Here is an 11,511-nt window from a genome sequence, read left to right as displayed (position 1 = left end):
TAGGTGAGGTCTCACCAAGGAATTGTATAATCTTAGCATTACCTCCCTTGACTTAAACTCCACACACCTGGAGATATACCCCAACATCCTATTGGCCTTTTTTATTGCTTCCCCGCACTGGCGAGAATGAGACATGGAAGCATCAACATACACACCAAGGTCTTTCTCATAATCAGCTACCTTTATTTCAGTAGGTCCCATAAAATACCTGTACTTTATATTTCTGCTCCCTACATGGAGTACCTTACATTTGTCTATGTTAAATTTCATCTGCCAGGTGTCAGCCCAGTCACTAATTAAATTAAGATCCCGCTGTAGCTGCTGAGCCGCTAGTTCAGTATCTGCTACACCACCCACCTTGGTGTCATCTGCAAATTTCACCAGTTTACTGTATATATTGGTGTCTATATCATTTATGTAAATAAGGAACAAAAGTGGTCCTAAAATTGAACCCTGCGGTACCCCACTATGAACGCAGGCCCACTGTGACATCGAGCCTCTTATAACTACTCGCTGCTTCCTATCCGTTAACCAGTTATCAATCCAAGTCGCTACAGTTCCTAAAATACCTGTCGCTTTGAGTTTAAGTGAGAGCCTCTTGTGGGGAACAACATCAAAAGCCTTTTGGAAATCTAAATAGATGACATCATAGGCCTTCTTATCATCAACTTCCTGAGTAGCTTCCTCAAAAAACTCCAACAGATTTGTTAAACAGGATCTACCTCTCCTAAATCCATGCTGGCTATCCCTCAAAATGTTATTTGAGTCCAGGTAATCTACCATTTTCTCTTTGATTATAGCCTCCATAACTTTACCAGTTATACAAGTTAGACTGATTGGCCTATAGTTTGACAAATTACTTCTATCCCCTTTTTTGAAAATGGGCGTTATGTTGGCATGCTTCCAATCAGAAGGTACCACACCTTCAGATAAGGATTTTTGAAACAGTAATGTTAAGGGTTGGCAAATAATATCCCTCATCTCTTTTAACACTATAGGTAAGATGCCATCAGGGCCCTGTGATTTATTTATTTTGAGCTTAGCTAGGCTTTGCAAAACATCAGCTTCAGTTATATATATATTAGTTATAGACGATGTTGGATTAGTAATAAGAACTGGTAAGTTACTAGTGTCCTCAACAGTGAATACCCGTGCAAAACTATCATTGAACTCATTTACTATGTCAATGTCGTTTTCAATTATAAGACCCTTACTATCCTGCAGATTAGTGATTTCAGCTTTTAGAGCTCTTTTAGAGTTAAAATACTGGAAGAAACTTTTAACGTCATCCTTAGCCTCCAATGCGATCTTCCTTTCGACATTCCTTTTAGCTCGTCTAATGTCATTTTTTAATTCAGCCTGTAGATTTAGATACTCTTTGTAGCACTTGCCACAAATAGGACCAGTCTCTAGGTTCGGGGAGCAGTTATAGTTAATTAGATAATAATCACACACCACAACCCAAAAGTTAGCTGTAAACTGCCGGCTTATTTATAAGGGAAATGAGGGACAATCAAAATAAAAACTAAAGCAATGAGGATATAAGCTCGGTACCAGGCAAGGCCTTCACATAAACATTTAACATGACATACACAAACATTTACATTTAATTGTAAAGAAGCTCAGGTTTTACCCCTTTCTCTTTTAGATAAGGAAATAACCAGTTTACTGTTATAAACTTTCCGTAGCCTATTTAGTTTCAAAATCTAATTCGAGCTCCATTTAAATTCTAGGTTTAGTTTATTTTATCTTAGTCTTTAGTTCTTATGTTAGTACTATAATAGATTAATTGGTTTTAACTTATTTTAGGGCTATTTTAGGATCAGAAGTCAATCATCACAATGTACACAATACATCGAATTACAGCATTGGATATAAATCCAGTTTCTAGGTTCTCCAACACAAGTACAAATTTATCTTTACCAGCGTCCGAGTTAGGCAGTCCACTCGGAGTCCACACAATCCAAAGCAAGAAGAAAAAAATATGGCGCAGTTTATAATGGATCCTTGCTTACCGCGCCGCGAATCCACTTCTAGCAAAAAAATGTCCAAGGCGGTAGTCGACCAACTCCCAGCTTCACTGAATGAGAACCTGGTCATCCAAAGTGCTGGAATCCCTGTCGGTGCGACGTAATGATCCAAGTACTCTCACATGGGTGGCTCGCCATCTTGATCTTAGTCCCTGCGTTTAGCAGGCCCTCCAAATGTTTCGCTGCTCAAGCAACACTTGCTCAACTTAAGGAAAAAAATATCCAACATAACCACAGCCTATCATTATAGACAGAAATGTAACAGAAAATACTTATGAAATGGAAAAATAAAACAAAACACACTTATTTTTTTCCTCCCTCTTCGTTCACTCACTAGCCGAACTTCGCTAGCCCACCTTCACCTTTCAACTTTTTTCTTTTCCGACAGGAGACGTTTTTATTGGCTGACAACTCCGACAGCTTAAAGCAATAGGGCTTATTTTAATGCCTAGACTAATTTAATAGAAAAAACCTGAAAATCTGATTTAATTCTTAGGTTCCTAATTTAATCACTACTTTTTTTCTTTTATAACATAAATAATAAATTCTTATTCAACATATTTATTCACTTATTTATTTATTTAATTGTATTCAAATATTAATTCGCTAATTTATATAAAGTCATTTTCATATAGGTTACACCCTCCCTTCTTAAATCTATGCAAGTCCCTTTGCATAAACTGTATTAGTGGACTATATCACTTTGGGTTTGGGTAGTGGTGTCAAGCTAACTTCACTTCCAAGGGAATTAGTGATGGCAGAACTCAAGCTTTGGAATAATGTTTGGACAATAGTCACTAAGGGGTTCCCTAGCTCAGGATAGGTCAGCCGTCTCATCGGTTCTCTCTGCCTTGAAGATCTTCTCAGTGTACTCTGGTTCTTATCTTCATCCTCACAATTTCCATCATCAATCTCTATCTCACTCCGATCCATGACTTCACTACTCCCCACAGCTTCAGATTCACTACGTCTCTGTATACTTTCCCCACTCTGATTCTCAGGTAAACTCTCATCACCAGCTGTAACTATTTCAGATTCTGTTTCTTCCACAGGGTTATCACTTCCACGGGTTGCTTGTTCAAGTAAGTTTTCCTTTTCAGGCTGGTCAATTGTGGTTATGGGTTCCACCTCAGAATACACAAAGTGCCTTGTTCCCAGTGATGGTGAACTTCCAGAGGAAGCTCCTCCAGACTCTTCTGGAACGTTGCTGGAAACTGCAGGATCTGAGAAGGTATATTCAGCAGAAGAATGGGTCTGTTCTCTAGGAGGAATTGACATGTCATATCCATCAATGGACCTCATGGTCCTAAAGACAGGACTTCGATATGAATAAACAAAGTCATCATCCTCATCAGAGCAAAACTCTGGCTCATTCTGGTCATGGTTAGATTTCGGATGCTGACGGGTACTTGGCTTCCGAGGCTTAAGCACAACAGGAGGGTCATCTTCTAAGACGGGCAAGAACCCGCAGGGTAGCAGGAGATCTCTGTGCAGCGTTCTTAGGGGACCATCTTTGTTCTCCGGCTTAACGGTGTAAACTGGAAGATCTCCTTTCCGGTTAACAACAACATGCACAGTTTCTCCCCACTTGTCCGCCAACTTGTGTCTTCCTCTTAGGTGCACATTTCTGACTAGGACCCGATCACCCACACCCAAAGTGGATTCAGTCACACGTCTGTCGTACCTAACCTTGTTCCGTTTAGCTGTTTTAGCAGCATTCTTCCTTGCAACTTGGTAGCTCTCCTGAAGATGAGCTTTCAGGGCTTGAATATACTGGGAGTGAGACTTCTGTCCACTATTGTTCAATGGGACATTGAAAACAAGATCAACAGGCAACCGGGGCTGCCGTCCAAACATTAGTTCATAGGGTGTGAACCCAGTTGTCTCATGTTTAGTACAGTTATATGCATGTACTAATGGCTTCACAAAGTCTCGCCAGCGGGACTTGTCCTTTGCTTTGAGTGTACCAAGCATGCTTAGGAGTGTCCTATTAAACCTTTCCACAGGGTTTCCCCTGGGATGATACGGTGTTGTCCTAACTTTCCGTATCCCTGCAAGATCACAAAGCTCTTTAATTGTTCTGGACTCAAAGTCCGGACCCTGGTCGCTGTGCAACTTTTCAGGGAACCCATAATGTACTATAAAGTTTTCCCATAGGCACTTGGCTACTGTCCTAGCTTTCTGATTTGGGGTTGGGATTGCCAATGCATACTTGGTAAAAAAATCGGTGATCACAAGTACATTTTTTGTATTGCTTCGGTCTGGCTCAATTGAGAGAAAGTCCATGCAGACTAATTCAAGCGGTCTGGTGACATGAATGTTCACTAGAGGCGCTGCCTTCTCTGGTAGTGCTTTTCGGCAAACACAACGGCTGCAGCTCTTTACCTTCTTCTCTATATCAGTGGCCATTCTTGGCCAAAAGAATCTGGATCGAGTGAGGTCAAGGGTCCGATCAAAACCTAGATGACCCATATCATCGTGAAGACATCTCATTACCATGTCTCTGAATGTCTCAGGTAAGACTATCTGGTGTTGAGTCCCTTCATCAGTTCGTCTCTTCCTGTAGAGAATGTCATCCTTCAACTCTAGTTTGTTCATCTCTCGCAGAAAGATGGAAAGGTCTGGCAACTCCTTCTTAACAGCTGGAGTAGGGGTCTCCCCAGTCTCCATCAGGTGGATGATCTCACACACAGCAGGATCAGCTCTCTGTTGCTGTTTCAATTCTTCCCCTGTCACACGGGGAATGACAGGAAATCCATCGCAATTTTCAAAACTGTCTGGAATAGCTTTGGCAGACATGGCAAGAGATGTGACAAGTGGGATGATGGCACCATTCTCACTGATGTTCCCGGGTGGGCAAACTAGATGTTTCTCACAAATTGCATCCACCGTTTTGGGAGAGATACTAGCAAACTCGCCAGACTCAGGTAGGTGGTAGTGTAGGAACTGACGAATTCGCTCCTCCTCTTTCTGAGACACTAAATCATTGACAGGCGCAGCATGCGGGCGTCGCGAGAGGCCATCCGCATCTAGACCGCATTTCCCTGCTCGGTATTGAAGTTGGAATTTGAAGGTGGAGAGAGCAGACAGCCAACGATAACTAGCTGCATCTAACTTAGCTGTGGTAAGCAGGTAAGTTAATGGATTGCTATCCGTGACCACTGTGAAAGAGACTCCATACAAATAATCAGCAAACTTCTCTGTTACGGCCCACTTGAGTGCCAAGAATTCAAGTTTGTGAGCTGGGTAACGGGATTCACTCTTTGACAGCCCACGACTAGCATAAGCTATAACACGCATAACTCCCTCCTGCTCCTGGTAGAGCACTGCCCCCAGACCAGTTGTGCTTGCATCTGTATGTAATACATATGGTAGCTTGGGGTTAGCAAATCCTAACACAGGTGCAGTGGTGAGTTTGTCAATTATGGTTTCGAAAGCTTCTTGGCAACTAGGCGTCCACCTTTTCCCAAAAGGCTCTCTCGGCTTGAAATACTTGCCACTGCTCTCTCTCGGCTTGTCATGCTTTCTAGGTGGTGGATACCCAGCAGTGAGGTCATTTAACGGCTTTACTATCTTGGAGAAATTCCGAATAAATCGTCGGTAATATCCGGCGAATCCTAGAAATGAGCGTAGCTCTTTCAGGTTCCTCGGGCTAGGCCATGCTTTCAAGGCCTCAATCTTCTCAGGGTCTGTTTCAACACCGTACTGTGATACTATATGTCCCAAATACCTCACTGATGTCTGGAAAAATTTGCATTTCTCCAAAGACAACTTTAATCCATATTCCTTCAGACGGGTTAGGACACGCAAAAGGCGAACTTCATGTTCCTCCACAGTTTCTGAGAAAACTATTAGATCGTCCAAAAACACAAGGACTTCTTTGAGGTTAATATCCGCCATACACTTTTCCATCAGCCTTTGGAATGTACTGGGCGCGTTAGTCACACCCTGAGGCATCCTATTAAACTCCCAAAACCCCAATGGACATACAAAGGCCGTCTTAGGTTTGTCTGCTTCCTCTACGTCAACCTGATAATATCCTGACTTAAGGTCCAGGACAGAGAACCACTTTGAGCCTGTGAGCGCAGAGAAAGCCTCCTCCAGATTAGGCAGAGCGTACGCGTCCTTGATGGTTTGGAGGTTTAGCCTCCTGTAATCAACACAGAGTCTTACATCTCCGTTCTTCTTTCTAACCACCACTATGGGTGAGGAAAAGGGCGACTCTGACTCACGGATTACTCCTGCCTCACTCAGCTCTTTCAGGTGTCTCCTCACTGCATCAAGGTCTTGCGGACGGATTGGTCGAGGGCGGTACTTAAAGGGGGTCTCATCGCTCAGTCTAATCTGGTGCTTGACTTTATCGGTTCGACCAAAGTCTGAATCATGTAAAGCGAACACTTCGGGCATACCGCACAGCTTTCTCTCTATTCTCTCCTTCCATTCAGCTGGAAGTGGAGAGTCACCAAAGCTGAAGTTCAGCTTTACATTCTCAGAGGACCTTGGGGAATTACTTGAGTGTTCTGAATCAGCAGGGCTTGATTTACATGAAACTACTTCCTGCAAGGCATGTGCCTCAGCTATGACACCCTTTGCTGGAATAATTATGTCATGCTTACTCTCGTTGTGCAGCACCACTGGTATTCTCTTAGATGGATTATTGGGGAGACTGAGCAAACAGCTTATGACTAGCATTCCCCCGGGCATAGAAGACGATGAAGGGGGTTCGATCACAACCCACCGGTCTAATGCTTGGCTATTGACATGAGCCAATCCTTCTACAACACAACTCTCCCCAGCAGGGACAAGTCTAGGTTCCCTTCCTGGTAGCCTCACTAGCCCTAAGCTACTGTTTTTCTTTTGCTTATTTCTCTGCTGCATCACTTTCAGGACAACTCTGCAACCATACGGAAGAGTTTGAAGATCTGTATTAACTCTGCAGTAGTCCTCATACACCAGATCTAAAGTGTTGGTGCCTATCAAGGGCATAGACCGCGCACTTGACCCTGTGGTTGGGACAACTAATGCAAGGGTGGACACAGTGATTTCAGAGCCAAAGCAGGACTTTGGAAAGGTTATGTCGACTTCTATGAAACCAGAATAAGGCACAGTTTGACCATTTGCAGCCTCTACCTCGAGCAGCTCATCCAATGGGTGGATGCTCAAGTGAGGGAGGTTGTCCTCATAAAATGACTGTGACACAGTAGTCACTTGAGACCCTGTATCAAGTAGACAACTACAGGTCTGCCCATTAATGAATACAGAAGCAGTGTACTTCGCTCCTATCAATCCCTTTGGTAACCCCACATTATTATATCTTGCAGAAGAAAATCTTCGGTTCCCTTTGCATCCCGTGCCAAGGATGGGACCCTTTCTTCTGGCTCTCATTTGTCCCGTAATGAGGGCCGAATTCAGTTTAAAGGCTGAGAAAAAGCTGAGCCATTTTGACTGTCCCAAAAAGACTGTTTCTCCTTCAGTTGTGTCTTTTTTTCAGCTACCAATGATGGGTTTGGCTCATTTGGGCATACAGAGGCAATATGGCCATCTTCGCCACACTGAAAACAGTACCATGGCCTCGGTCTGTTACTATGTCTTTGGCCTGTAGCTGGGGGGCATTCAGGTTCCTGGCCCTTAGTTTGACGCGTTGCACTAGATTTTATCACATTGTTCTTTGCCTTTAGTAGTCTTTGTGCTTTTCGACTTGTGAGCTGGCTTTGGAGCTCTGCGACTTGTTTCTTTAATTCAGCGACGACATCAGGGGAAGGATCACTTGATCCTAGTTTCTGTATCTTAATTCGAGCAAGTTGACCCTGCAACTCGGTGACTTGCCCCCTCAGCTCAGCAACGTCACTCCCTAATGAGGTGTCACGTTCAAGAGAGTTTGCAGCTAACAGATGTGCATTGGTCCTCTGCTTTGATGTGCTAAGGTGCTTCTTCCTGCGGGTCTCCTTTGCACTCTGTTTATCCTCTTCTACACGAAGTTGCAACAATAATTCATAAAATGGAGGGGGGTTGTCTCTCTTACGTTCAAGCTGGAGGTCAGCTATCAACACATTATCCCAGCATCCACGACAGAATTGACGTAGGAGATGCCGATCGACTTCATTAGCAGACACACCACCTCTTTTCAGTACTTTGGTAAGGACTGTCTGTAGCCTGTGTAGGTACTGAGATGGCTTCTCTCCAGAATCTTGGAGTGTGTTGAGGAACACAGCAAAAAGCTCATCACCATCTTCTACAATTCCATAGGCTGAGTCTAATAAGTTAAGGTAAGCTGTTGGCAAAGCATCTGGACCTAATGGTTTTACTACATTAGCCGCTGGTGGTACTAAGCTGTCTAAAATCTTCCTTGATCGCTGTAAGTCAGACAGAGCCGGATCCCTAAGAATAAGTTCAACACTATTTCGCCACGTGTCAAAGTCTGCTTCATGAGTGGGGCAAGGGGTTTTGCCAGAGAACTGTCTGAGTCTAAATGATGCACTCATCAGTGACACTGGTGCCTCACTTCTCACCACATGTTCTACAACCATCCGTTGCACTTCAGGAGGATTAGCATAGCTCATGGCAGTGATAGGGACTTCATTCCCTTTAGCATGGCAGAGTACTATGGACCCAGAGGGACTTTGAGATGATTTACCCTGTTCCCTTGTCTTAGCAGGGAAGACCTCCTCAGCCACCTCCGTCTGGGTCACTGCTGAGTGTGCTATTTCACTTTGGACCTCTGTGCTTGAAGATTCACTTTCAGGCTCATTCACAAGCTCTGCTGCAGCAGCTGCTATTCTCCTGCATTTGAACATTTCTTCTTGTAGGATCTCTTCAAAGGACTTACCACCAAGTTTCGCAATCCTTTGCAGCTCACTCAAAAAGCTTTGTGTGACACTGTCAGTTACAGTGGGAACATATTCACTTGACAGGGCTCTAATTTGATAGGTGACTTTGCCAGGACTCTCATAGCTATGTGGGAGTAGAGGCTGAAGAGCATTCACTGCAGCCCCACTCTCATACTCTACAATGACATTTTTGTGGTATGGAGATTCGGGATTATCTATCCTGATAACTCTTGTTAGGCGCCCATATTTATTCAAGAAGTCAATTACTTCCTCATCTAGCTCTGTTTCTGTTATTCCACTAACAATGACTGAGTTAGGCACCTTAATGTTTTCTCTATCTACAACTTCCATATTAGCCGGACTTGTTCTATTTTAGGTCTAGGTGGTTAAATTAGGTTTTTTTTCTTATATATATATATATAATTTTTTTCCAATTTAACATGCAACTGCTCCTGGCTGGCTCGCCAAGTTTATGTAGCACTTGCCACAAATAGGACCAGTCTCTAGGTTCGGGGAGCAGTTATAGTTAATTAGATAATAATCACACACCACAACCCAAAAGTTAGCTGTAAACTGCCGGCTTATTTATAAGGGAAATGAGGGACAATCAAAATAAAAACTAAAGCAATGAGGATATAAGCTCGGTACCAGGCAAGGCCTTCACATAAACATTTAACATGACATACACAAACATTTACATTTAATTGTAAAGAAGCTCAGGTTTTACCCCTTTCTCTTTTAGATAAGGAAATAACCAGTTTACTGTTATAAACTTTCCGTAGCCTATTTAGTTTCAAAATCTAATTCGAGCTCCATTTAAATTCTAGGTTTAGTTTATTTTATCTTAGTCTTTAGTTCTTATGTTAGTACTATAATAGATTAATTGGTTTTAACTTATTTTAGGGCTATTTTAGGATCAGAAGTCAATCATCACAATGTACACAATACATCGAATTACAGCATTGGATATAAATCCAGTTTCTAGGTTCTCCAACACAAGTACAAATTTATCTTTACCAGCGTCCGAGTTAGGCAGTCCACTCGGAGTCCACACAATCCAAAGCAAGAAGAAAAAAATATGGCGCAGTTTATAATGGATCCTTGCTTACCGCGCCGCGAATCCACTTCTAGCAAAAAAATGTCCAAGGCGGTAGTCGACCAACTCCCAGCTTCACTGAATGAGAACCTGGTCATCCAAAGTGCTGGAATCCCTGTCGGTGCGACGTAATGATCCAAGTACTCTCACATGGGTGGCTCGCCATCTTGATCTTAGTCCCTGCGTTTAGCAGGCCCTCCAAATGTTTCGCTGCTCAAGCAACACTTGCTCAACTTAAGGAAAAAAATATCCAACATAACCACAGCCTATCATTATAGACAGAAATGTAACAGAAAATACTTATGAAATGGAAAAATAAAACAAAACACACTTATTTTTTTCCTCCCTCTTCGTTCACTCACTAGCCGAACTTCGCTAGCCCACCTTCACCTTTCAACTTTTTTCTTTTCCGACAGGAGACGTTTTTATTGGCTGACAACTCCGACAGCTTAAAGCAATAGGGCTTATTTTAATGCCTAGACTAATTTAATAGAAAAAACCTGAAAATCTGATTTAATTCTTAGGTTCCTAATTTAATCACTACTTTTTTTCTTTTATAACATAAATAATAAATTCTTATTCAACATATTTATTCACTTATTTATTTATTTAATTGTATTCAAATATTAATTCGCTAATTTATATAAAGTCATTTTCATATAGGTTACATCTTGCTTTATTATGTCATCATCAGTTATTTTCCATCTCTGGAACAAAGCCCTTTTCCTCCTTACTTTATACTTTATGTCCCTATTAAACCACCTAGGTTGCAATTTCCTTGATTTATTCTTGCTAGAAACAGGTATGAAGTCCTCTTGTACTTGCAATAATGTGCTTTTAAAAAATCCCCATGCCTCTTCAACAGTTTTGTTAATTAACTCCATCCAGTTCACAGTTTCTAGTTTTAATCTCATACAATTGAAGTTAGCCTTCCTAACATTATATATTTTTGATTTGGACTTTGCTCTTCGGGCAGTAAACTTAACCTCAAATTTAACCATGTTATGATCGCTACTGTCAAGTGGTTCTAAAACATCTAATTTACCAATCCTGTCCTGGTTATTAGACAAAACAAGATCAAGAATGGCATCTCCCCTGGTAGGGGTGTTAACAAACTGAGTAAAAAAACAATCCTGTACTAATTCCACCATGTCAAGTTCATTTTCAGAAGAGCCAGCAACAATGTCCCACTGCATCCCCGGTAGATTAAAATCACCCATAACTACCACATCATTTTTATTGCTCATAATCCTAATATCACTGTATAACAATCTGCTTTCCTCAGCAGCTACATTGGGTGCTCTGTAACAAACACCGACAATTAGGCTATTTGAGTTTGTAGCATCTAATTTTACCCATATAGCTTCCGTACTTTTACTTATATCAGTAAACTCCCTTGCCTGCAAGTTTTCCTTTACATATACTGCAACACCACCTCCCTTCTTACCTATACGGTCTTTACGGAACAATGTGTAACCATCCATATTATATTCTTGTCCATCCTTATCACTCAACCACGTTTCAGTTATTGCTATAATATCATAAGAGTCTGATGAGA

The 11,511-nt window shown here is 42.0% G+C and overlaps 1 long non-coding RNA gene across 1 annotated transcript; it reads right to left on the bottom strand.

The window, feature by feature from the left end:
* Positions 1-1,468: 1,468 nt before the first annotated feature.
* LOC140579626 (uncharacterized) lies at positions 1,469-10,539 on the bottom strand. The gene is made up of 2 exons (XR_011983559.1): positions 9,875-10,539; positions 1,469-2,235 (listed from the first exon to the last, which is right to left on the bottom strand). It is a non-coding gene; the product is annotated as an uncharacterized lncRNA (long non-coding RNA).
* Positions 10,540-11,511: the final 972 nt, after the last annotated feature.

Source organism: Paramormyrops kingsleyae, chromosome 18 (genome assembly GCF_048594095.1).
Source record: "Paramormyrops kingsleyae isolate MSU_618 chromosome 18, PKINGS_0.4, whole genome shotgun sequence".
In the NCBI taxonomy this organism is placed as follows: domain Eukaryota; kingdom Metazoa; phylum Chordata; class Actinopteri; order Osteoglossiformes; family Mormyridae; genus Paramormyrops; species Paramormyrops kingsleyae.
Note: the sequence above shows the minus strand (reverse complement) of the source record. Positions and strands in the feature narration are given on the sequence as shown.